This window comes from Chiloscyllium punctatum, chromosome X (assembly GCF_047496795.1).
Source record: "Chiloscyllium punctatum isolate Juve2018m chromosome X, sChiPun1.3, whole genome shotgun sequence".
Classification (NCBI taxonomy): Eukaryota; Metazoa; Chordata; class Chondrichthyes; order Orectolobiformes; family Hemiscylliidae; genus Chiloscyllium; species Chiloscyllium punctatum.
Genome location: NC_092791.1, coordinates 33,462,700 through 33,488,077, shown reverse-complemented (window position 1 = coordinate 33,488,077; position 25,378 = coordinate 33,462,700). Strand labels below are relative to the sequence as shown.

Genomic DNA, 25,378 nt, shown 5'->3' with positions numbered 1-25,378 from the left:
ACAGTGACTGGGGGTGGCTGTGAACGTGGCCTGCCTGCTCTCCGTCCTGCTGCTGCCCTACATGCCGACCGTAGCGCTGCCATCCAGCGGCAGCTGCGGGCGCCAGAGCAATGCAACTCGCTGACTGATCGTTTCGTCTGCGTGCTGCAGGCCGGGCACCGCATCGGGACGGTAAGGGAGCATCGTGCCCATCAGGACACAATCGCAAGAGTGTCAAACCTCCGGGATCGTGCAGTCCCTAACCAATCAGCACCCTCTTTGCACCCCCCTGCCTTGCTCCTCACTGTGGGCTGAGGAGCGTCAGATGGAGTTTAATTTAGATCAATCTGAGGGGCTGCGTTTTGGGAAAGCAAACCAGGGCAGGACTTATACCCTCAATTGTAGGGTCCTGGGGGAGTGTTGCTGAACAAAGAGACCTTGGAGTGTAGGTTCATAGCTCCTTGACAGTGGAGGTCTCAGGTCGATAGGATAGTGAAGGAGGCATTGGGTATGCTTCCCTTTATTGGTCAGAGTATTGAGTACAGGAGTTGGGAGGTCATGTTGCGGCTGTACAGGACATTGGTTAGGGGGCCCCTGTTGGAATATTGTGTTCAATCCCGGTCTCCCTGCTACAGAAAGGATGTTGTGGAAGGGTTCGGAAAAGATTGACAAGGATGTTGGAGGGTTTGAGCTACAGGGAGAGGCTGGGACAGGCTGGGGGCTGTTTTCCTGGAGCGTCGGAGGCTGAGGGGTGACCTTATAGAGGTTTATAAAATCACAAGGGGGGCGTGGATAGGGTAAATAGACAAGGTCTTTTTGTTTTGTTTGTAGTAGATTAAATTACCTGCAGTGTGGAAACAGGCCCTTCAGCCAACCAGTCCACACCAACCCTCTGAAGAGTAACCCACCCAGACCCATTTCCCTCTGACTAACGCCCTTACATCTGTGGGGCAATTTAGCACGGCCAATCCCACCCTAACCTGCACATCCCTGGGCACTAAGGGACAATTTAGCACGGCCAATCCCACCCTAACCTGCACATCCCTGGGCACTACGGGGACAATTTAGCACGACCAATCCCACCCTAACCTGCACATCCCTGGCACTACGGGGACAATTTAGCACGGCCAATCCACCCTAACCTGCACATCCCTGGGCACTACGGGGACAATTTAGCACGGCCAATCCACCCTAACCTGCACATCCCTGGGCACTACGGGGACAATTTAGCACGGCCAATCCCACCCTAACCTGCACATCCATGGGCACTACGGGGACAATTTAGCACGGCCAATCCACCCTAACCTGCACATCCTGGGCACTACGGGGACAATTTAGCACGGCCAATCCACCCTAACCTGCACATCCCTGGGCACTACGGGGACAATTTAGCACGGCCAATCCACCCTAACCTACACATCTTTGGACTGTGGGAGGAAACCGGAGCACCCAGAGGAAACCCACGCAGACACTAGGAGAATGTGCAAACTCCACACAGTCAGTCGCCCCGAGGGTGGGATCGAACCCAGCTCCCTGGCACCGTGAGGCAGCAGTGCTCACCACTTAGCCACTGTGCCGCCCCACGTGTTTCCCTGGGGTGGGGGTGGGGAGTCCAGAACTGGAGGGGCGTCGGTTTATGGTGGGAGGGGGAAAGGGACCTGAGGGGCTACATCTTCACGAAGGAAGTGGTTGGGGGCTGGTACAATGACAACATTTTAAAAGGTGCCTGGGTGGGGGACGGGCAGGGTTCAGAGGGCTGGTAGCAGACGGGGGGGGGGGGGGCTAGTCTAGTTTGGGAGCGGTTGGGCCGAAGGGTCCGTTTCCCCCGACTGTGTGTGCGACTGTCGGCCGTGGAGATGTCAGCTCGCCTCCTGGCCCTCGGGAGTCATTGCCCGCCCAGACCCGTGACCCTGCGCTTGTCCCCTTCCAGGTCAGCCCACTGTTCGAAAAGCTGGACCCGGTTCGGATCGAGGAGCTGAGGAACAAATACAGAGGGCAGAAGGTGAATATTCCCCCGCCCCCCCCCCAGTCCCCCTTCCCACAACCTCTGGTCCCCAGGGCTGCCCTCCGATTCAAAAAGGCACACCCCCCACACCGGCCGGGAGGAGATCGAGTCTCGGTCAGGCTGTGAGGGGGTGAGCTGGATCCATACAGACCCATCAGCACCCTGCTGCCAGCCGACACTCCACTCATATGTCAGCACTTTAACAAAGTCTCCGGCAGTCTCCCAAGGCATCCCTCTCTGTTTTTATTTTAATGAGCATGACAGGAAAGCTGCCATCTTAATTGACGGCGTTTTAACGACGCCACAAACTCACCGGGCTGCTGTTTCATTCAGTGTGCCCTCACTTCATCTCCCTTCATCCACTTGCTGAACAAACGCTTGTCTGGTCTCTGAGTTAGCGCATCCCGTCTCGGGGTTTGACACTGAGTTAAGCTCCCCTACACCGTCCCCCCCATCAAACACTCCCAGGGACAGGGGGTTAGATAGAGAGTAAAGGTCCCTCTACACCGTCCCCCCCCCATCAAACACTCCCAGGGACAGGGGGTTAGATAGAGAGTAAAGGTCCCTCTACACCGTCCCCCCCCATCAAACACTCCCAGGGACAGGGCGTTAGATACAGAGTAAAGTTACCTCTACACTGTCCCTCCACTCCCAGGGACAGGGGGTTAGATACAGAGGAAAGCTCCCTCTACACCTTTCCCCCACTCCCAGGGACAGGGGGTTAGATACAGAGGAAAGATCTTGGCACTCTTTATGACACTTGTGTCTCCCCTGTCACTGTGCATATCTTGGAGAATCTGACCAACTCCTACCCCCACTCTCCCAAAGTCGACCTTGGAAATCCCAGAGGAAGCGGGCAGCATTTGTAACGTCTCTCGTCCCGGACCTCCCGGCAGTGAGAGCGACTCTGTCCGATTTTTTAAAACGTGTGCTCTATCGGTAGGTGACCGCAGAGGCCAGACCTGTCCCCGGGGAGAGAGAGAGCACCGACCCCAAGGACCTCCGGGAGCTGGTGAGCAAACAGGTGAGAGGGTGAGGCCGCGGGCCAGGAGCTACAGAGATGAGGTAGCGCCTCCTGTTGATCGCGGCTCGCGCCCGGCACGTGGGGTGGTGCCCAGTTTGTGTTCGGGGTTGGGGCAGAGTTGCTGTTGTTATCGACCGGGTCAGGCAACGTCCAAGGAGCAGGAGAATCGACGTTTCGGGCCTCGTTCCTGAAGAAGGGCTCATGCCCGAAACGTCGATTCTCCTGCTCCTCGGATGCTGCCTGACCTGCTGCGCTTTTCCAGCAACACATTTTCGGCTCTGATCTCCGGCATCTGCAGTCCTCACTTTCTCCTCCGTTGTTATCGACCAGGCCAGATCCCCACCCCCCACCCCATCTGTGAAATATTTTAAGAAGGCAGCCGGCACCATTGTTAACGGTAGGTGTGAGGCGCTGTGTTCCTGACCGGTCTCAATCTGCACCACGTTAAGCGATTTACTTAAATGCTGTAGAGTCGAACAGCACGGAAACAGGCCTTCGGCCCATCTCGTCTGTGCTGACCCAGATACCCCTAACCTAATCCAGTCCCCGTTCCCCAGCACTCGGCCCCATCTCCCTCTAACCCTTCCTGTTTCCTGTCCCCCATCCAGATGCCTTTTAAATGCTGTCATTGTACCAGCCCCCACCACTTCCTCTGGCAGCTCCTCCCACACACACACCACCCTCTGCGTGGAAAAATTGCCCCTCGGGTCCCTTTACCCCTCTCACCTTAAACCTATGCCCCTCTAGTTCTGGACTCCCCCACCCCGTGGGGAAAAGACTTTGTCTATTTATCCTATCTATGCCCCTCATGATTTTATAAACCTCTATAAGGTCACCCCTCAGCCTCCGATGCTCCAGGGAAAACAGCCCCAGCCTGTTCAGCCTCTCCCTGTAGCTCAGATCCTCCAGCCCTGGCAACATCCTTGTCAATCTTTTCTGAACCCTTTCAAGTTTCACAACATCTTTCCGATAGGAAGGAGACCAGAATTGCCCACAATATTCCTACAGTGGCCCCTAACCAATGTCCTGTACAGCTGCAACATGACCTCCCAACTCCTGTACTCAATACTCTGACCAATAAAGGGAAGCATACCAAACACCTCCTTCACTATCCTATCGACCTGAGACTCCACTTTCAAGGAGCTATGAACCTGCACTCCAAGGTCTCTTTGTTCAGCAACACTCCCCAGGACCCTACCATTAAGTGTAGAAGTCCTGCCCTGATTTGCCTTTCCCAAAATGCAGCCCCTCGCACTTGTCTAAGTTAAACTCCATCTGCCGCCCTTCGGCCCATCTGATTGAGGTCCCGTTGTACTTTGAGGTAACCTCTTTCACGGTTCACTGCAACCCCCATTTAAGTGGTCGTTGGGTGGACATAGGGATGGGAATGGAATAGTGTGGGAGAGATCGGGCTTCAGATTAGTGGCGCCGCATCGCGGGCCCGAATGGCTGTACTTGTGTTTAGAAATCGTTTCTATCAATGAGGAAAAGCAGTGGTGCGCGGTGACTTTTATTGGTGGGTTGGGTTTCGGTTTGACGTGGAAGTGAGCGGTAAGATTTCATTTGTATATAACCCTCCCTCCTCCCAGGGTAACCGGGTGCGTGATCTGAAGGCACAGAAAGCGGAGAAGTTGCTCATCGACGCTGAGGTCTCCGCCTTGCTGGACCTGAAAAAGGAGGTTGGAGCAAGCAGAAAGGAAGGTGGGGGGGGGAGAGAAGTGACGTGGCCATGATTCCTTACCCCCCCCCCCACAATCGCCCACCTCCTCCTGTTCCCATCTTGACCACGAGCTGTGCGACTCTCTCTCTCTCTCTCTCTCTTTGCCCTCTGCTCCGGGCACAGTCCGATCCCACGCACGCTGGCCCGCCCCGGTCCAGTCCACGGAGGAGCCGGGTGTGAGTGTGTTTGAAAACGTGCCGCCCGGGTGCGTTGGCGAAGGTGGTCAGGACGAGAGGGGTTTGGCTGGGTGAAATACCCGTGGTTCGGGACCTATCGTCTGGTGACTGTCGGTTCGGGACCTATCGTCTGGTGACTGTCCTGCCAGGGCAAGGCTTGCAAAATCGCGTCAACTACAGAGCGGGGGCAGTAAAACAGTTTTTAAAAAATATATCTCTGTGTCTCTGTGCCTCTCTGGGTCTGTGTGTGTGTCTCTGGGTCTCTGTGCATCTCTCCGTCCCCCTCTGTGTGTGTGTGTGTGTGTGTCTTGTTATCTGTGTGTGTGTGTGTGTGTGTGTGTCTCTCTCTCTCTCTCTCTCTGTGTCTGTCTCTCTCTCTCTCTCTCTCTCTCTCTCTCTCTCCTCTCTCTCTCTCTCTCTCTCTCTCTCTCTCTCTCTCTCTCTCTGTGTGTGTTGTCTCTCTCTCTCTCTCTCTGTGTGTCTCTCTCTCTCTCTCTCTGTGTGTGTCTCTCTCTCTCTCTCTCTCTTGTGTGTCTCTCGTCTCTCTCTCTCTCTCTCTCTCTCTCTCTCTCTCTCTCTCTGTGTGTGTCTCTCTCTCTCTGTGTCTCTCTCTCTCTCTCTCTCTCTCTGTGTCTCTCTCTCTCTCTCTCTCTCTCTCTCTCTGTGTGTGTCTCTCTCTCTCTCCTGTCTCTCTCTCTCTCTCTCTCCTGTCTCTCTCTCTCTCTCTCTCCTGTCTCACTCTCTCTCTCTCTCTCTCTCTCTCTCTCGTGTGTGTCTCTCTCTGAATGCGGCATATAGATTTTCTTTCCTCATTTGTTGTCTACCCCAGCGTTCATTACCCCCCCTTTGATCGCCCCCCCCCCCCCCCCCACACCTCCCCCTCACTCCCCCCCTGGTCATGGTGGGTTTGATGCTTTCTCGAATCGCAGCAGTCCTCTATTTTTCCCCCCCAAGGATTCAGGGGAGGAAGTCAGGAGGGGAGTTACTCGCTGCAGGATTCCCAGCCTCTGACCTGCTCCTGTAGCCACAGGATTGATATGGGACTGGGTCCCAATTCAGTTTCTGCTCAATGGGAACCCCCAGGACGTTGATGAGGGGGGGGAAGGGGATTCAGTGATGGTAACACCATTGAACGTCAAGGGGGCGATGGTTAGATTCTCTCTCTCTCTCGTTGGAGACAGTAACCCCCAGGATGTTGATGAGGGGGGGGAAGGGGATTCAGTGACGGTAACACCATTGAACGTCCAGGGGGCGATGGTTAGATTCTCTCTCTCTCTCTCTCTCTCTCGTTGGAGACGGTAACCCCCAGGATGTTGATAGTGGGGGGGAAGGGGGATTCAGTGACGGTAACACCATTGAACATCAAGGGGGCGATGGTTAGATTCTCTCTCTCTCTCTCTCGTTGGAGACGGTAACCCCCAGGATGTTGATAGTGGGGGGAAGGGGGATTCAGTGACGGTAACACCATTGAACATCAAGGGGGCGATGGTTAGATTCTCTCTCTCTCTCTCGTTGGAGACAGTAACCCCCAGGATGTTGATAGTGGGGGGGAAGGGGGATTCAGTGACGGTAACACCATTGAACATCAAGGGGGCGATGGTTAGATTCTCTCTCTCATTGGAGACAGTAACCCCCAGGATGTTGATAGTGGGGGGGAAGGGGGATTCAGTGACGGTAACACCATTGAACATCAAGGGGGCGATGGTTAGATTCTCTCTCTCTCGTTGGAGACGGTAACCCCCAAGATGTTGATCGTGGGGGGGGGGGGGGGGGGGGGGGGGGGGGGAAGGGGATTCAGTGACGGTAACGCCATTGAACATCAAGGGGGCGATGGTTAGATTCTCTCTCTCTCTCTCTCTCTCTCGTTGGAGACGGTAACCCCCAAGATGTTGATCGTGGGGGGGGAAGGGGATTCAGTGACGGTAACGCCATTGAACATCAAGGGGGCGATGGTTAGATTCTTTTTCTCTCTCTCTTCCTCTTTTCCTCTCTCTCTCTCCCTCTTTTTCTTTTTCTCTTGCGCTCTCTCTCTTTCTCGTTGGAGACGGTAACCCCCCAGGATGTTGATAGTGGGGGGGAAGGGGGATTCAGTGACGGTAATGCCATTGAACGTCAAGGGGACGATGGTTAGATTCTCTCTCTCTCTCGTTGGAGACGGTAACCCCCAGGATGTTGATAGTGGGGGGGAAGGGGGATTCAGTGATGGTAACACCATTGAACGTCAAGGGGGGCGATGGTTAGATTGTCTCTCTCATTGGAGACCATAACCCCCAGGATGTTGATAGTGGGGGGAAGGGGTAGGCCGAAACCCCCAGGATGTTGATAATTAGGGGCAGTGGTGCTCTTTCCCCCCCCCCCCCCGCATCTGCTACCCCTCGTCCTTCGGGGAAATTTCGGTGGGTGTGATGTGGTAAGACGTGGCGGGGTTCGGAAGGTGGCGTCAGTCGGTGAGTGGCTGCGTTGCGTCCTGTGGACGGTACACCCCCCGCTGTACTGAGAGCATCATGTCGCGGCGCGTGCTTTTTGATCTCGGAGCCATTGTGTGAGCGACTGAGCTTCGTGGGTTTGGTTGGCGGCCGGGGGGGGTTTGGGGGGTGCAGGGTGGTGGTGGTGTTGGCCCCCAGGCAGCTGAAAGACACTGCCAACCCATCTTGGCGCGATGGGAACCCGGTGGGTCTTGGCAGTTGCGTGGGTGGTCGAAGGTCGTGGCGCATCTACGGAGCTCCCTCGGTGTTACGTGGGAGCAGGCCGTTCAGCTCCTCCCAGCCTGCTGCCCCATTCCCCACCATCGCCCCCTTCCATTGTCCAACTCAGTCCCCAAATAGTGAGTTTTGAGAAGATTTGTAGCTCAGGTTTGAGGTTCTCGATGTAGGTTTGCTCGCTGAGCTGGAAGGTTCATTTCCAGACGTTTCGTCACCACCAGTGAGCCTCCAGATGAAGCACTGGTCGTGGAGCCCGCTTTGTTTGAGAAAAAGAACAGGAAATGACATCACCATAGGAAATGATGTCACCTCAGGTGTTGACAACACCAACCCTAAGAAACTCAAACACAGAAACAGAAAGGTGACGAAATGATGTCACTGATGATGGTGACGAAACATCTGGAACGAACCTTCCAGCTCAGCGAGCAAGCCTACATCCAGAATCTAGATTACTTACTGTGTGGAAACAGGCCCTTCGGCCCAACGGGTGCACACACCAACCCATTCTCCTACATTTACCCCTTCACCTAACACGATGGGCAATTTAGCACGGCCCATTCACCTGACCTGTGCATCTTTGGACAGTGGGAGGAAACCCACGCAGACATTGGAAGAATGTGCAAACTCCACACGGTCCCCTGAGGCGGGGATTGAACCCAGGTCTCTGGTGCTGTGAGGCCTGCAGTGCTAACCCCTGTGCCACCCATTTTACATTGCAGTTTGTGCAGATGAGCAGCCGAGTCTGGTCTGACCACGTTGCTAACCATAAACTGTAACTCGACTTTGATGGGGACCCGAGCCTTTGAATAGCGACCTTAGGAAGGTGGAGAAGTCCAAGGGGCTTTCCGTCGCGTCACGGAGCCGCACGTATCTCTTCAGATTTCTTTAAGTTCGTAGCGTCCCCTACAGCGTGGACGCAGGCTGTCTGGCCCAGTAAGTCCACACCGACCCTCCAAACAGTAACCCACACAGTCCCATTCCCAGTTGTATTAATCTACATTAACCCCAGACCAATTCACCCATTCCTGAACACTATAGCACAATTTACACGGCCAACCCCACCCTAACCTGTACATCCCTGGGCACTAAGGGACAATTTAGCACGGCCAATCCACCCTAACCTGTACATCCCTGGACACTACGGGACAATTTAGCACGGCCAATCCCACCCTAACCTGCACATCCCTGGGCACTACGGGACAATTTAGCACGGCCAATCCCTACCCTAACCTGCACATCCCTGGGCACTACGGGACAATTTAGCACGGCCAATCCGTACCCTAACCTGCACATACCTGGGCACTACGGGACAATTTAGCACGGTTAATCCCCACACTAACCTGTACATCCCTGGGCACTACGGGACAATTAGCACGGTCAATCCCACCCTAACCTGCACATCCCTGGGCACTACGGGACAATTTAGCACGGCCAATCCCACCCTAACCTGCACATCCCTGGGCACTACGGGACAATTTAGCACGGCAATCCCTACCCTAACCTGCACATCCCTGGGCACTACGGGACAATTTAGCACGGCCAATCCGTACCCTAACCTGCACATACCTGGGCACTACGGGACAATTTAGCACGGTTAATCCCCACACTAACCTGTACATCCCTGGGCACTACGGGACAATTTAGCACGGTCAATCCCACCCTAACCTGCACATCCCTGGGCACTACGGGACAATTTAGCACGGCCAATCCCACCCTAACCTGCACATCCCTGGGCACTACGGGGACAATTTAGCACGGCCAATCCCACCCTAACCTGTACATCCCTGGGCACTACGGGACAATTTAGCACAGCCAATCCCACCCTAACCCGCACATCCCTGGGCACTACGGGGACAATTTAGCACGGCCAATCCCACCCTAACCTGTACATCCCTGGGCACTACGGGGACAATTTAGCACGGCCAATCCCACCCTAACCCGCACATCCCTGGGCACTACGGGGACAATTTAGCACGGCCAATCCCACCCTAACCTGCACATCCCTGGGCACTACGGGGACAATTTAGCACGGCCAATCCCACCCTAACCTGCACATTTTCGGACTATGGGAGGAAACCGGAGCACCCGGAGGAAACCCGTGCAGAGAAAGGGGAGGAGAGTGTGCAAACCCCTCACAGACAGTCGTCTGAGGGTGAGGTAGCATCTGGGTTTCTGGTGCTGAGAGGCACCAGTGCTCACGAAAACGCGTGAAATAATGGAGTCTTTCATAAAAGTGATGAAAAGCCAACCTTCGAAAATCAGGGGGGATACCTGTATTGGTTTCCCTAAGATCCTTTCTGCTATTGCCCCCACCCCCCTCTCTCAGTCTCCCAAGCCTCAGTGAATATCAAGCCCTTTATGTCTGCGCTGACCAGGCTACACCAATCCCCATTAACCGCGCTTGGTCCACAGCCTACTCTGTCCGTAATTGACCCAATCTCCCCTTACCTGCACATGTTGCCAGGGTTGGAGGGTTTGAGTGATAGGGAGAGGTCGAACAAGCTGGGGCTGTTTTCCCTGGAGCGTCGGAGGCTGAGGGGTGACCTTATAGAGGTTTATAAAATCACGAGGGGGGCGTGGATAGGGTAAACAGACCAGATCTTTCTCCCCACCCCACCCCACCCCCCCCCCCCTCCCCTGGTTGGGGTAGTCCAGATCTAGAGGGTGTGGGTTTCAGATGAGGGGGGAAAGATGTAAAAGGGGGCAACCTTTTCACGCAGAGGGTGGTACGTGCATGGAATGAGCTGCCAGAGGATGTGGTGGAGGCTGGTACAATGACAACATTTAAGAGGCATTTGGATGGGGACGTGAATAGGAAGGGTTTAGAGGGAGATGGGGCCAAGTGCTGGGGAATAGGACTAGATTGAACATAGAACGATACAGCGCAGAACAGGCCCTTCGGCCCTCGATGTTGCACCAAACTGAACGAAACCCATCCCCCTACACTATCCCATCATCGTCCATGTGCTTATCCAAGGATTGTTTAAATCTCCCGAATGTGACTGAGTTGACTACATTGGCAGGTAGGGCATTCCACCCCCTTACCACTCTCTGAGTAAAGAACCTGCCTCTGACATCTGTCTTAAAACTATCACCCCTCAATTTGTAGTTACGCCCCCTCGTACAAGTTGACGTCATCATCCTAGGAAAAAGACTCTCACTCTCTACCCTATCTAATCCTCTGATCGTCTTGTATGCCTCCATCAAATCCCTCCCTTAGCCGCCTTCTCTCCAATGAGAACAGACCCGAGTCTCTCAGCCTTTCCTCATAAGACCTTCCCTCCAGACCAGGCAACATCCTGGTAAATCTCCTCTGCAGCTTTTCCGATGCTTCCACATCCTTCCTGTAATGGGGCGACCAGAACTGTACACAATATTCCAAGTGTGGTCGCACCAGCGTTTTGTACAGTTGCAGCGTGATATTGTGGTTCCGGAACTCAATCCCTCTCCCAATGAAACCTAACACACCGTATGCCTTCTTAACAGCACTGTCCACCTGGGGGGCAACTTTCAGGGATCTGTGCACATGGACTCCAAGCTTCCTCTGCACATCCACACTTCCGAGAATCTTTCCATTGACCCAGTACTCTGCCTTCCTGTTATTCTTCCCAAAGTGCGACACCTCACATTTAGCTGCATTGAACTCCATTTGCCACCTCTCAGCCCAATTCTGCAGTTTATCCAAGTCCCCCCTTCAACCTGTAACATTCTTCCAAACTGTCCACGACTCCACCGACTTTAGTGTCGTCTGCAAGTTTACTAACCCATCCACCTACGCCTGCGTCCAAGTCATTTATAAAAACGACAAACAGATTAATTTAGGATTTCTGGGTCAGCACGGACGAGTTGGACCGAAGGGTCTGTTACCGTGCTGTACGTCTCTGTGACTCCACGTTGTTCCTCTCGTCCCATCCATCCTTAGTCAATGGGAAGCCCAGATGAGTATTCAGCGATTGTCATAACTTAGTCAGGGAGTCCCTACAGTGTGGAAACAGACCCTTCGGCCCAGCCAGTCCATGACCACCCTAATCCCAAACTAAACTAGTCCCACACCTGCTCCTGGTCCATGTCCCTCCAAAAAGTTGCCCCCTTTTACATCTTTTCCCCCCTCACCCGAAACCCACACCCTCTAGATCTGGACTCCCCCACCCCAGGGGGGGGGAAAGATCTGGTCTCTTTACCCTATCCACCCCCCCCACCCCTCGTGATTTTATAAACCTCTATAAGGTCACCCCTCAGCCTCCGACGCTCCAGGGAAAACAGCCCCAGCTTGTTCAACCTCTCCCTGTAGCTCAGATCCTCCAACCCTGGCAACATGTGCAGGTAAGAGGAGATTGGGTCAATTACGGACAGAGGAGGCTGTGGACCAAGCGCGGGTAATGGGGATTGGTGTAGCCTGGTCATCGTTGGTCAGCGTAGACATATGGGGCTCCATGTCCTTATCCAAATGTCTTTTAAGTGTTGCAACTGTCCCCACATCCCTCCCACTTCCTCAGGCAGCTCATTCCACCCTCTATAAAAGAAAGTTCCCCTCTGGTCCTCTTCAAATCTCTCTCCTGTCACTGTAAAACTATGCCCTTCCACCCTTTCCCCCCCCCCCCCCAAAAAAAAAGGTCTGGAAATCCCCCACACCAGAGAAAAGGCAATTACATCAACTCTATCTATACCCCTCACTATTCTATAAACTGCGGTCAGGTCACCTCTCAATCTCCTGTGCTCCAGTGGGGGGGAAAAAAAAAGACGTCCAGTCTCTCCTTCTATCCCAAACCGTCCATTCCTGACAATGTCCTGGGAATACTCAGAACTGGACACAGTATTCCAGCCGGAGGAAGTGAGGACTGCGGATGCCGGAGATCGGAGTCAAGTGTGTGGTGCTGGAAAAGCGCAGCAGGTCAGGCAGCATCCGAGGAGCAGGAGAGACGAGGTTTCGGGCAAAAAAAAGCCCTTCCGTCAGGAAGGATGCCTGTGGACAAACAGGGCGGAGGGATAAATGGGAAGGGGAGGAGGGGGGTGTGCTGTTGGGGAGGTAGTTTTCCCCATCCCTATCTGTGTTCCGGAGCGACCGTTCCTTCCGTGACTCCCTCGTTAGGACCGCACCCCGCCCTTCACTCCCGGCACCTTCCCTTGCCACCGCAAGACCTGCAAAATCTCCGTCCGCACCTCCCTTCCCTCCACCTCTTCTCTCCCTCCCCACCCCGCCCCGTTCCAAGGACCCTTCCACATCCCGACAGATTTTCCTGAACGTCCAGCCACCTCACCTACTGTGTCCGTCGCTCCCGGTGCGGTCTCCTCTACACTGGGATGCAGAACGTTTCGGGAAACATCTCTGGGGCACCTGCGCAAAGCGACCCCACCACCACGTGGCTGAACACTTTAACCCCCCACCCCCTCCCGCTCTGCCAAGCACATGCAAGTCCTCCATCGCCAAACCCTAACCAGCCTGGAGGGAGAACGCCTCACCTTCTGTCTTGGGACCCCGCAACCCCGTGCGATCACCAGGTTCCTCCTTTCGTAATCTGTTATGGGTGTCGAAGGAAAGCGGGGAGGCTATCGCATTGAAAGAGAGAGCATAGAAAGTGGTCAAAAACAGCATGAAGCTGGAAGATTGGGAAATCTTTAAAGGTCGACAGAGAGCCACAAAAAGACCTATGAAGGAAAGTAAGACAGAACAGGGGCAGCGCGGTGGTTAGCACTGCTGCCTCACAGCGTCAGAGACCTGGGTTCAATTCCCGCCTCAGGCGACTGACTGTGTGGAGTTTGCGCGTTCTCCCCGTGTCTGCGTGGGTTTCCTCCTGCAATCCCAAAAATGTGCAGGTCAGGTGAATTGGCCGTGCTAAAGTGCCCGTAGTGTTAGGCGAAGGGGTAATCGTAGGGGAATGGGTCTGGGTGGGTTGCTCTTCGGAGGGTCGGTGTGGACTTGTTGGGCCGAAGGGCCTGTTCCCACACTGTAAGTAATCTAATCTAAAAACATGAGAGCAAACTAGCACAGAATATAAAGACAGACGGACAGCAAACGTTTCTATAAATACATAAAACCAAAAAGTGTGGCTGAAGTAAATGTTGATCCTTTAGGGGATGAGGAGGGTCAGTCAGTTATGGGATATGACAAAATGGCCGAGGCGTTGAACCGATCATTTGTGTTGGTTTACACAGTGGAGGACACTAATAACACACCAGCAGGTGACAAGGAGATGAAGGTAGGTGACAGCCTGGAAACAATCATTACCACGGAAGAGCGAGTGTCAGGCAAGCTAATGGCGTGAAGGATAGACAAGTCTCCTGGACCCAATGGAATGCATCCCAGGGGGAGCAAAAAGAGATGGCGGGAGAAATAGCAGATGCGCTGGCAGTAGTTTTCCAAAATTCGCTGGACTCTGGGGCGGATTGGAAAACAGCAAACGCGACGCCACCGTTTAAAATGGGAGGCGGGCAAAAGATGGGAAGTCATAGACCAGTTAGCCTAACCTCTGCAATGCAGAAGATGTTTGAGTGTCTCGTTGGGGAGGGAATAGCAAGGCAGCTCGATAGAAACTGTCGCATTGGGCAGATGCAGCATGGGTTCATGAGGGGAAGGTCATGCTTGACAAATCCTTTAGAATTCTAGGAAGACGTTTCAAGCAAGGTGGACAATGGGGACCCAGTGGATGTGGTGCACCTAGATTTCCAAAAGGCCTTCGACAAGGTGCCGCACATGAGGCTGCTGTAGAAGGATGCACAGCGTTAGGGGTTAGACGATTAGCGTGGATAGAGGATTGGTTGACTGACAGGAAGCAGGAAGTGGGGATAAATGAGTGCTGTTCTGGCTGGCCGTGAGTGCTAGTGGCATCCCTCAGGGATCGGTGTTGGGACCGCAAGGATTTACAATTTTTCGAGATGATTTGGGAGTTGGAGACAAAGTGTAGAGTGTCGAAGTTTGCAGATGACACTAAGATGTCGCAGGTCGATAGGAGAGTGAAGGAGGTGTTTGACATGCTTTCCTTTATTGGTCAGAGTATTGAGTACAGGAGTTGGGAGGTCATGTTGCAGCTGTACAGGACATTGGTTAGGGGCCACTGTTGGAATATTGCGTGCAATTCTGGTCTCCTTCCTATCGGAAAGATGTTGTGAAACTTGAAAGGGTTCAGAAAAGATTGACAAGGATGTTGCCAGGGCTGGAGGATCTGAGCTACAGGGAGAGGCTGAACAGGCTGGGGCTGTTTTCCCTGGAGTGTCGGAGGCTGAGGGGTGACCTTATAGAGGTTTATAAAATCACGAGGGGGCACGGATAGGGTAAATAGACAAAGTCTTTTCCCTGGGGTCGGGGAGTAGAGAACTAGAGGGGCATAGGTGAGAGGGGAAAGCTATAAAAGAGACCTAAGGGGCAACGTTTTCCCCCAGAGGGTGGTACGTGTATGGAATGAGCTGCCAGAGGAAGTGGTGGAGGTTGGTACAATTGCAATATTTAAGAGGCATTTGGATGGGTATATGAATAGGAAGGGTTTGGAGGGATATGGGCCGGGTGCTGGCAGGTGGGACTAGGTTGGGTTGGGATATCTGGGTCGGCATGGACGGGTCGGACCGAAGGGCCTGTTTCCGTGCTGTCCATCTCTCTGACTGTGTGAGTGGCAGAGGAAAGTGTACAGAAGACTGTGTAACTTTGCCGTGGAAGCGTAGATACTTAAATTGAGTGGGCAAAAGTCTGGCAAAAGTTAGTAAAAGTAGATTACTTGGATGGTTAAAAAAAAAGTTGCAGCATGTGATACACCTGTATCGCAGAAGGTTGGTCTGCAGGTACAACAGGTAACTAGGAGGCCGAATGGAATTTTGTCCGTCATTGCGAGAGGGATCGAGTTTAAAAGCAGGGAGGTTATGTTGCAGCTGTACAGGGTGTTGGCCATACCTGGGGTTCTCCGTGCAGGTTTGGTCTCCTTACTTGAGAAAGGATGTATTGGCACTGGAGGGGATGCAGAGGAGGGGGCTTGAGGTTGGTTTCGGAGTTGAGGGGTTTGGCTTATGTGGAGTGACTGAGTAGACTTGGCTGATATTAATTGGAATTAAGAACCGGGGGTGGGTGGGTGTGTGCAGGGGGGTAGTCTGATAGAAACCTATTAAATTATGAAGGTCACAGATAAGACAGAAGTAGGGAGGATGTCCTCACTAGCGGGTGAAACTGGGGAAAAAAAGAGGGCGTCGTCTCAAGATTAGAGGGAGCAGATTTATGACTGAACTGAGCAGGAATTCCTCCAGCCAGTGGATCGTGAATCTGCGGTATTGCCTGCCCAGGAAACGTTCTTTTAAAGCAAACGTCGAGATTATTTTAAGAAGGAAGGGGGTACGGTGAGCGGGCTGAGTCCCACAAACGGATCGGCCACGATCTTACTGAAGGGGCTGGCAGACATGAAGGGCCCAACGGCCTGTTCGTGCCCCCTAGTTCCCCTCCCGCCACCTCACCCCCAGACCCAACCTTCCAACTCGGGACCCTCCCCCCCCCTCCCCCCCCCCCCTCCCCCCTTGACCTGTCCATCTTCCTTCCCTTCGATCCGCTCCACCCTCCTCTCTGACCTATCACCTTCTCCACCCAACACCTTATCGCATTCCCAACGACCTTTGCACCCACCCCCACAGCCCCAACCAACCCCCCCCCACCTCCCCTCCCATTTATCTCTCAGAGCCCTTGGGCCACATCATTCCGGGTGCTGTGCTTTTCCAGCGACACACACTCCTTCCAACGGTACTCCAGAAGATGCCTCCCCAACGTCCTGGACAAGATCAACGTGCTGCCCCTGACTCCCTACGCTCAGAGGTCCGAGCGACGGAGGCAAGTGTGCTGTGTTATTTCCGCCTGGAATACCGGTTTCCCCCTCAAATCAAGAGCAAACGGACAAAGGGGGATTGAGAGCGCGGCGATCCAGAGTCCCAGTCAGAGGAGGCCGAAGGCCAGAGAGCCATTGTCGCTGATCAGAGTTTTATTTGCTTTATAAAAAAAAGGTCAACCCCACGCAACGGCTGAGAAGCAGAAGGCGATAATCACATTAGCACAACAAGCAAGGGCGGCTGGGCTTATTCACTGTACAGACAAGAACGCAGAGGTCTTACCTGATTTAGCTCGGAGCTTAATGGGGGGAGGATGGGGACCCCCCCCACCCCCACCACAGTGGGTTGAATCCCCACCCCTTCCTTGTACCACAGGGTGGTAAGAGGTGGCGTTGTTCAGCAGGTACGGTCAGTGGGGGAGTGTCTGCAGTGCGTCTTGTAGATGGTACACACTGCTGCGCCTCTGTGTCTGGGGGGTGTTGGAAGGAGGGGGTCGCTCTGTTCCCCGGCTCCCCCAGACGGTGTGGAGCTTCTCAAGTGTTGTCGGAGCCCCCCAACCACCCACCACCACACATCCAGGGAATGTTCCCTCACCCTCCTGACTCGTGTCCTGTCGATGGTGGGACAGGCTTCGGGGGGAGGGAGGGAGGGAGGGAGTGAGGAGGGGAGTTACTCGCTGCAGGATTCCCAGCCTCTGACCTGCTCCTGGAGCCACAGGATTGATATGGGGCTGGGTCCCAGTTCAGTTTCTGCTCAATGGGAACCCCCAGGATGTTGATGGTGGGGGGGAAGAGGGATTCAGTGACGGTAACGCCATTGAACGTCAAGGGGGCGATGGTTAGATTCTCTCTCTCTCTCTCATTGGAGACGGTAACCCCCAGGATGTTGATAGTGGGGGACAAGGGGGATTCAGTGACGGTAACACCATTGAACGTCAAGGGGGCGATGGTTAGATTCTCTCTCTCTCTCTCGTTGGAGACGGTAACCCCCCAGGATGTTGATAGTGGAGGAAGGGGGATTCATTGACGGTAATGCCATTGAACGTCAAAGGGGCAATGGTTAGATTCTCTCTCTCTCGTTGGAGACGGTAACCCCCAGGATGTTGATAGTGGGGGGGGGGGAAGGAGGCTTCATTGACGATAACGCCATTGAACATCAAGGGGGCGATGGTTAGATTCTCTCTCTCTCTCGTTGGAGACGGTAACCCCCAGGATGTTGATAGTGGGGGGGGGGGGGGGGGAAGGGGATTCAATGACGGTAACGCCATTGAGCGTCAAGGGGGTAATGGTTAGATTCTCTCTCTCTCTCTTGTTGGAGACGGTAACACCCAGGATGTTGATAGTGGGGAGAAGGGGGATTCATTGACGGTAACGCCATTGAACATCAAGGGGGCGATGGTTAGATTCTCTCTCTCTCGGAGATGGTAACCCCCAGGACGTTGATAGTGGGGGAAGGGGTAGGGGATTCAGTGACGGTAACGCCATTGAACATCAAGGGGGCGATGGTTAGATTCTCTCTCTCTCTTTGGAGACGGTAACCCCCAGGATGTTGATAGTGGGGGGGAAGGGGATTCAGTGACGGTAACGCCATTGAACATCAAGGGGGTGATGATTAGATTCTCTCTCTCTCGTTGGAGACGGTAACCCCCAGGATGGCGAAGACCTAGGTACAGTGAAAAGTTTGGTTCTGCATGCAGTATAGACAGATTATAAACACACAAAGATCACAGAGTGACGCATACAACATCACTGCTGCACAGGAGCACACAAGAAGCAAGATCAACGTTCGATTTGAAGTCTGAGAGTTCCATTCAGCAGTCGGCTAACAGCGGGAAGAAGCTGTTTCTGAGTACACTGGTCCATGTGTTTAAGCGGTTGTATCCTTCACCTGACAGAAGAGATTGGAAGAGTTTATAACCGGGCTGGGAGAGGTCTTTGATGACACTGGCTACCCATGGTCCACTCCAGTCTGGGCTGTGCAGACAACCTTCTGTAGTTTCTTCCTGCCCTGGGCAGAGCAGTTGTTGTACCAGGCCGGTACTTCACCTGGACAGTACCCTCTTCGATGGTGCTTCCGCAGACGTTGGTGAGGGTTCTTGCGGACAGGCGGGATGTCCTGAGCTGCCTGACGAAGAACAGGAGGTGGTGTTGTGCATTCTGGGGCATCACCGTCCACGTGGGGAGTCCCAGGACAGATTGTCAGTGATCGTCACTCCCGGAACTTGACGCTGTCCACCACAGTTTGGTGGAGACGGATAGGGGTGTGTCCTTTGCATTACTTCCCCAAACCAATCACCAATTCTTCAGAGACTCGGGATTCAGTGACGGTAACGCCATTGAACGTCAAGGGGGCGATGGTTTAGATTCTCTCTCTCGTGGGAGACGGTAACCCCCCAGGATGTTGATAGTGGGGGGGAAGGGGGATTCAGTGACGGTAACGCCATTGAACGTCAAGGGGGCGATGGTTAGATTCTCTCTCTCTCTCATTGGAGACGCTAACCCCCAGGATGTTGATTGTGGGGTGAGGGGGATTCAATGACGGTAACGCCATTGCACGTCAAGGGGGCGATGGTTAGATTCTCTCTCTCTCTTGTTGGAGACGGTAACCCCCAGGATGTTGATAGTGGGGGGGAAGGGGGATTCAGTGACGGTAACGCCATTGAACATCAAGGGGACGATGGTTAGATTCTCTGTCTCGTTGGAGACGGTAACCCCCAGGATGTTGATAGTGGGGAAGGGGGATTCAGGGACAGTAACGCCATTGAGCATCAAGGGGGCGATGGTAAGATTCTCTCCCTCTCATTGGAGATGGTAACCCCTTGCAGAGACGCTCTGGTGCTGAGCTGAGTGATCTCTGCCAACCATCTTCCTGAAGGCCAAGTTGGGATTCCCCAACTCGATCAAAATGGGGAGGGGGGGGGGTGCTACCTTTCAAGGTTGGGAGGGGATGGTTAGCAGAGATCTGGTGGTCCATTGATGTAGCGCCCTTTCCCTGTCCCAGGAAGCTCTTGGGTTGTTGATTCTCCCCTCGTCTGAGGGAGGTGAACGGGGTGACTCCCACCCCACCTCCCCCACCCCGGGGGGGGGGGGGGGAAAGGGGGGAGTGGGGGACATTGGGAGACCGCTCAGTGGGTATCGACCACCCTCTCGATCAGCCTCCTCCTGGCCTCCTGAACCTCTCGCGCCAGCTCCTCGATCCGATGCCGAAGGCCCTCGTTCTCCCGCGTCAGCTCCTCCACCAGCCGCTCTGCGGCGCCCCCCGCGGGCTCCTTCAGGCAGGACGGGGCAGCGGCCCCCCTCCCTCACCGCCCTCCTCGCCCTCGTCCTGGTCCCCCGCCCAGGCGGGGGAGCGGTGAGGAGGGGCGGATGACGACGGCGCTGCTGGTCCGGGAAGATCCGAGCGACATGGCGGGGGCTCGGTGAGGAGGGGGTGTTCCTCGTGGGGTCCCCCGGGGTTGGGGGTGGGTAATCGGTCGCCAGGGCCGGGAGGCGAGGGCTCAAGCTGTGGGGTGGGGGGGGGGGGGGGGAACAGGTAAGAGAACGGAACAGGTTTTTAGACTGATCACAGAGAGAGAGAGAGAGAGGGAATGGGATACAGAGGGAGGGAGGGGAATGGGATACAGAGGGAGGGAGGGAATGGGATAGAGAGGGAGGGTGGGGAATGGGATAGAGAGGGAGAGGGAGGGAATGGGATAGAGAGGGAGGGAATGGGATAGAGAGGGAGGGTGGGAATGGGATAGAGAGAGGGAGGGAGGGAATGGGATAGAGAGGGAGGGAGGGAGGGAATTGGATAGAGAGAGGGAATGGGATAGAGGGAGGGAATAGGATAGAGGGGAATGGAGTGAGGGAATGGGATAGAGGGGGAGGGCAGGAGAGAATGGGATAGAGAGGGAGGGAATGGGATAGAGAGGGAGAGGGAGGGAATGGGATAGAGGGGAGCGGAGTGAGGGAATGGGATAGAGAGGGAGGGAGGGAGGGAATGGGATAGAGGGGGAGGGAATGGGATAGAGGGGAGGGAGGAAACAGGATAGAGGAGAACGGAGTGAGGGAATGGATAGAGAGGGAAAGGGAGGGAATGGGATAGAGAGAGAGAGGGAGGGAATAGGATAGGGGAGAGGGAGGAATGGGATAGAGAGGGAAAGGGGAGGGAATGGGATAGAGAGGGAGAGGAAGGGAATGGGATAGAGAGGGTGGGAGGGAATGGATAGAGAGGGAAAGGGAGGGAATGGGATAGAGGGGGAGGGAGGGATTGGCAGAGAGAGTGAGGGAGGGAGGGAGGGAATGGGATAGAGAGAGGGAGGGAATATGAGAGAGAGGGAGGGGAAATGGGATAGAGGGGGAGAAAGGGAGGGAATGGGATAGAGAGGGAGAGGGAGGGAATGGGATAGGAAGGGAATGGGATAGAGAGAGAGAGGGAGGGAGGGAATGGGATAGAGAGAGGCAGGGAGGGGAATGGGATAGAGAGAGGGAGGGAATGGGATAGAGAGAGAAAGAGGGAATGCGATAGTGAGGGAGAGGGAGGGAATGGGATAGAGAGAGGGAGGGAATGGGATAGAGAGGGAAAGGGAGGAAATAGGATAGAGAGAGAGGGAGGGAATGGGTTAGAGAGACAGGGAGGGAATGGGATAGAGAGAGAGGGAGGGAATGGGATAGGGAGGGAGGGAATGGGATAGAGAGGGAGAGGGAGGGAACGGGTTAGGGAGGGAATGGGATAGAAGAGAGGGAGGGAGGGAATGGGATAGAGAGAGAGAGGGAACGGATAGAGAGGGAGGGAGGGAATGGTATAGAGAGAGGTAGGGAATGGGATAGAGAGGGAGAGGGAGGGAATGGGATAGAGACAGGGAGGGAGGGAGGGAATAGGATAGAGAGGGAAAGGTAGGGAGAGAATGGGATAGAGAGAGAGAGGGAGGGAAATGGATAGAGAGGGAGGGAGGGAATTGACAGAGAGAGTGAGGGAGGGAGGGAATGGGATAGAGAGAGGGAGGGAATATGAGAGAGAGGGAGGGAAATGGATAGAGGGGAGGAAGGGAGGGAATGGATAGAGAGGGAGAGGGAGGGAATGGGATAGGAAGGGAATGGGATAGAGAGAGAGAGGGAGGGAGGGAATGGGATAGAGAGAGGCAGGGAGGGAATGGGATAGAGAGAGAGAGGGAGGGAATGGGATAGAGAGGGAGGGAGGTAATGGGATAGAGAGAGGGGAAGGGAATGGGATAGAGAGAGGGATGGAGGGAATGGGATAGAGGGAGAGAGCGAGGGAATGGGATAGAGGGAGAGAGCGGGGGAATGGGATAGAGAGGGAGGGAGGGAATGGGATAGAGAGAGGGGAATGGAATGGATAGAGAGAGGGAGGGAGGGAATGGAATAGAGAGGGAGGGAGGTAATGGATAGAGGGGGAGTGCGAGGGAATGGGATAGAGAGGGAGGGAGAGAATGGGATAGAGAGGGAGAGGGAGGGATTGGGATACAGAGGGTGAGGGAGGGAGTGGGATAGAGAGAGGGAGGGAGGGAATTGATAGAGAGAGTGAGGGAGGGAGGGAATGGGATAGAGACAGAGGGAGGGAATATGAGAGAGAGGGAGGGGGAATGGGATAGATGGGAGAGAGGGAGAGGGAGGGAATGGGATAGAGAGAGGGAGGGAGGGAATGGGATAGAGAGAGTGAGGGAGGGAGGGAATGGGATAGAGAGAGAGGGAGGGTATATGATAAGGGGAAATGGGATAGAGGGGAGAGAGGGAGGGAGAGATGGAATGGGATAGAGGAGAGAGAGGGAGGGAATGGTATAGAGAGGGAGGGAGGGAATGGGAGAGAGTGAGGGAGAGGGAGGCAATGGGATAGAGAGAGAAGGAGGGAATGGGATAGAGAGGGAGGGAATGGGATAGAGAGGGAGGGAATGGGATAGAGAGGGAGGGAATGGGATAGAGAGGGAGGGAGGGAATGGGATAGAGAGAGGGAGGGAATGGGATAGAGAGTGGGAGGGAGGAAGGGAATGGGACAAAGAGAGAGGGAGTGAATGGGATAGAGTGGGGAAAGGGAGGGAGGGAATGGGATAGAGGAGAGAGAGGGAGGGAATGGGATAGAGGAGAGAGAAGGAGGGAATGGGATAGAGAGGGTGAGGGAGGGAATGGGATAGAGAGAGGGGGGGAGGGAATTGATAGAGTGAGGGAGGGAGGGAATAGGATAGAGAGAGAGGGAGGGAATATGATAGGGTGGGAGGGGGGAATGGGATAGAGAGAGGGAATGGAATAGGGAGCGAGGGAGGGTGAGAGGGAATGGGATAGAGAGAGAGGGAGGGTGAGAGGGAATGGGATAGAGGAGAGAGTGGGAGGGAATGGGATAGAGAGAGGGAGGGAGAGAGAGGGAGAGGGAGGGAATGGGTTAGGGATGGAATGGGATAGAGAGAGAGAGGGAGGGAGGGAATGGGATAGAGAGAGAGAGGGAGGGAATGGGATAGAGAGGGAGGGAGGGAATGGGATAGAGAGAGAGAGGGAGGGAATGGGATAGAGAGAGAGGGAGGGAATGGGATAGAGAGAGAGAGGGAGGGAATGGGATATGGAGGGAGAGGGAGGGAATGGGATAGAGAGAGAGGGGGAGGGAATGCGATAGAGAGGGAGGGAGGTAATGGGATAGAGAGAGGGAGGGAGGGAATGGGATAGAGAGAGAGGGAGGTAATGGGATAGAGAGAGGGTGGGAATATGATAGGGAGGGAGGGGAGGGGGGAATGGGATAGAGGGGAGAGAGGGAGGGAATGGGATAGAGGGAGGGAGGGAATGGGATAGAGAGAGAGAGGGAGGGAATGGGATAGAGAGGGAGGGAGGTAACGGGATAGAGAGAGGGAGGGAGGAAATGGGATAGAGAGAGAGCGAGGGAATGGGATAGAGAGGGAGGAAGGGAATGGGATAGAGAGAGAGCGAGGGAATATGAGAGAGAGGGAGGGGGAATGGGATAGATGGGAGAGAGGGAGAGGGAGGGAATGGGATAGAGAGAGGGAGGGAGAGAGGGGGAGAGGGAGGGAATGGGTTAGGGAGGGCATGGAATAGAGAGAGAGAGGGAGGGAGGGAATGGGATAGAGACATGGAGGGAATGGGATAGAGAGAGAGGGAGGGAATGGGATAGAGAGGGAGGGAAGGGAATGGGATAGAGAGAGGGAAGGAGGGAATGGGATAGAGGGAGAGAGCGGGGGAATGGGATAGAGGGAGAGAGCGGGGGAATGGGATAGAGAGGGAGGGAGGGAATGGGATAGAGAGAGGGGAAGGGAATGGGATAGAGAGAGGGGAAGGGAATGGGATAGAGAGAGGGAGGGAGGGAGGGAATGGGATAGAGGGGGAGCGCGAGGGAATGGGATAGAGAGGGAGGGAGAGAATGGGATAGAGAGGGAGAGGGAGGGATTGGGATACAGAGGGTGAGGGAGGGAGTGGGATAGAGAGAGGGAGGGAGGGAATTGATAGAGAGAGTGAGGGAGGGAATGGGATAGAGAGAGAGGGAGGGAATATGAGAGGGGGGGGAATGGGATAGAGGGGAGAGAGGGAGAGGGAGGGAATGGGATACAGAGGGTGAGGGAGGGAGTGGGATAGAGAGAGGGAGGGAGGGAATTGATAGAGAGAGTGAGGGAGGGAGGGAATGGGATAGAGAGAGAGAGGGAGGGAATGGGATATGGAGGGAGAGGGAGGGAATGGGATAGAGAGAGAGGGGGAGGGAATGCGATAGAGAGGGAGGGAGGTAATGGGATAGAGAGAGGGAGGGAGGGAATGGGATAGAGAGAGAGGGAGGTAATGGGATAGAGAGAGGGTGGGAATATGATAGGGAGGGAGGGGAGGGGGGAATGGGATAGAGGGGAGAGAGGGAGGGAATGGGATACAGGGAGGGAGGGAATGGGATAGAGAGAGGGAGGGAGGGAATGGGATAGAGAGAGGAGGGAATATGATACGGAGGGAGGTGGGAATGGGATAGAGGGGAGAGAGGGAGGGAATGGGATAGAGGGAGGGAGGGAATGGGATAGAGAGGGAGGGAGAGAGAGGAAGAGGGAGAGAATGGGATAGATAGAGAGAGGGAGGGAGGGAATGGAATAGAGAGAGAGGGAGGGTGAGAGGGAATGGGATAGAGGAGAGAGTGGGAGGGAATGGGATAGAGATAGGGAGGGAGAGAGAGGGAGAGGGAGAGGGAGGGAATGGGTTAGGGATGGAATGGGATAGAGAGAGAGGGAGGGTGAGAGGGAATGGGATAGAGGAGAGAGTGGGAGGGAATGGGATAGAGAGAGGGAGGGAGAGGGAGGGAATGGGTTAGGGATGGAATGGGATAGAGGGAGGGAGGGAATGGGATAGAGAGAGAGAGGGAGGGAATGGGATAGAGAGGGAGGGAGGTAATGGGATAGAGAGAGGGAGGGAGGAAATGGGATAGAGAGAGAGCGAGGGAATGGGATAGAGAGGGAGGAAGGGAATGGGATAGAGAGAGAGCGAGGGAATATGAGAGAGAGAGAGGGGGAATGGGATAGATGGGAGAGAGGGAGAGGGAGGGAATGGGATAGAGAGAGGGAGGGAGAGAGGGGGAGAGGGAGGGAATGGGTTAGGGAGGGCATGGAATAGAGAGAGAGAGGGAGGGAGGGAATGGGATAGAGACAGGGAGGGAATGGGATAGAGAGAGAGGGAGGGAATGGGATAGAGAGGGAGGGAAGGGAATGGGATAGAGAGAGGGAAGGAGGGAATGGGATAGAGGGAGAGAGCGAGGGAATGGGATAGAGGGAGAGAGCGGGGGAATGGGATAGAGAGGGAGGGAGGGAATGGGATAGAGAGAGGGGAAGGGAATGGGATAGAGAGAGGGGAAGGGAATGGGAGAGAGAGAGGGAGGGAGGGAGGGAATGGGATAGAGGGGGAGCGCGAGAGAATGGGATAGAGAGGGAGAGGGAGGGATTGGGATACAGAGGGTGAGGGAGGGAGTGGGATAGAGAGAGGGAGGGAGGGAATTGATAGAGAAAGTGAGGGAGGGAAT

At 54.7% G+C, this 25,378-nt stretch overlaps 1 long non-coding RNA gene across 1 annotated transcript; it reads left to right on the top strand.

Moving 5' to 3' along the window:
- Positions 1 to 3: 3 nt before the first annotated feature.
- On the top strand, positions 4 to 5,116 carry LOC140471270 (uncharacterized). The gene is made up of 4 exons (XR_011956948.1): positions 4 to 171; positions 1,910 to 1,981; positions 2,928 to 3,008; positions 4,598 to 5,116. It is a non-coding gene; the product is annotated as an uncharacterized lncRNA (long non-coding RNA).
- Positions 5,117 to 25,378: the final 20,262 nt, after the last annotated feature.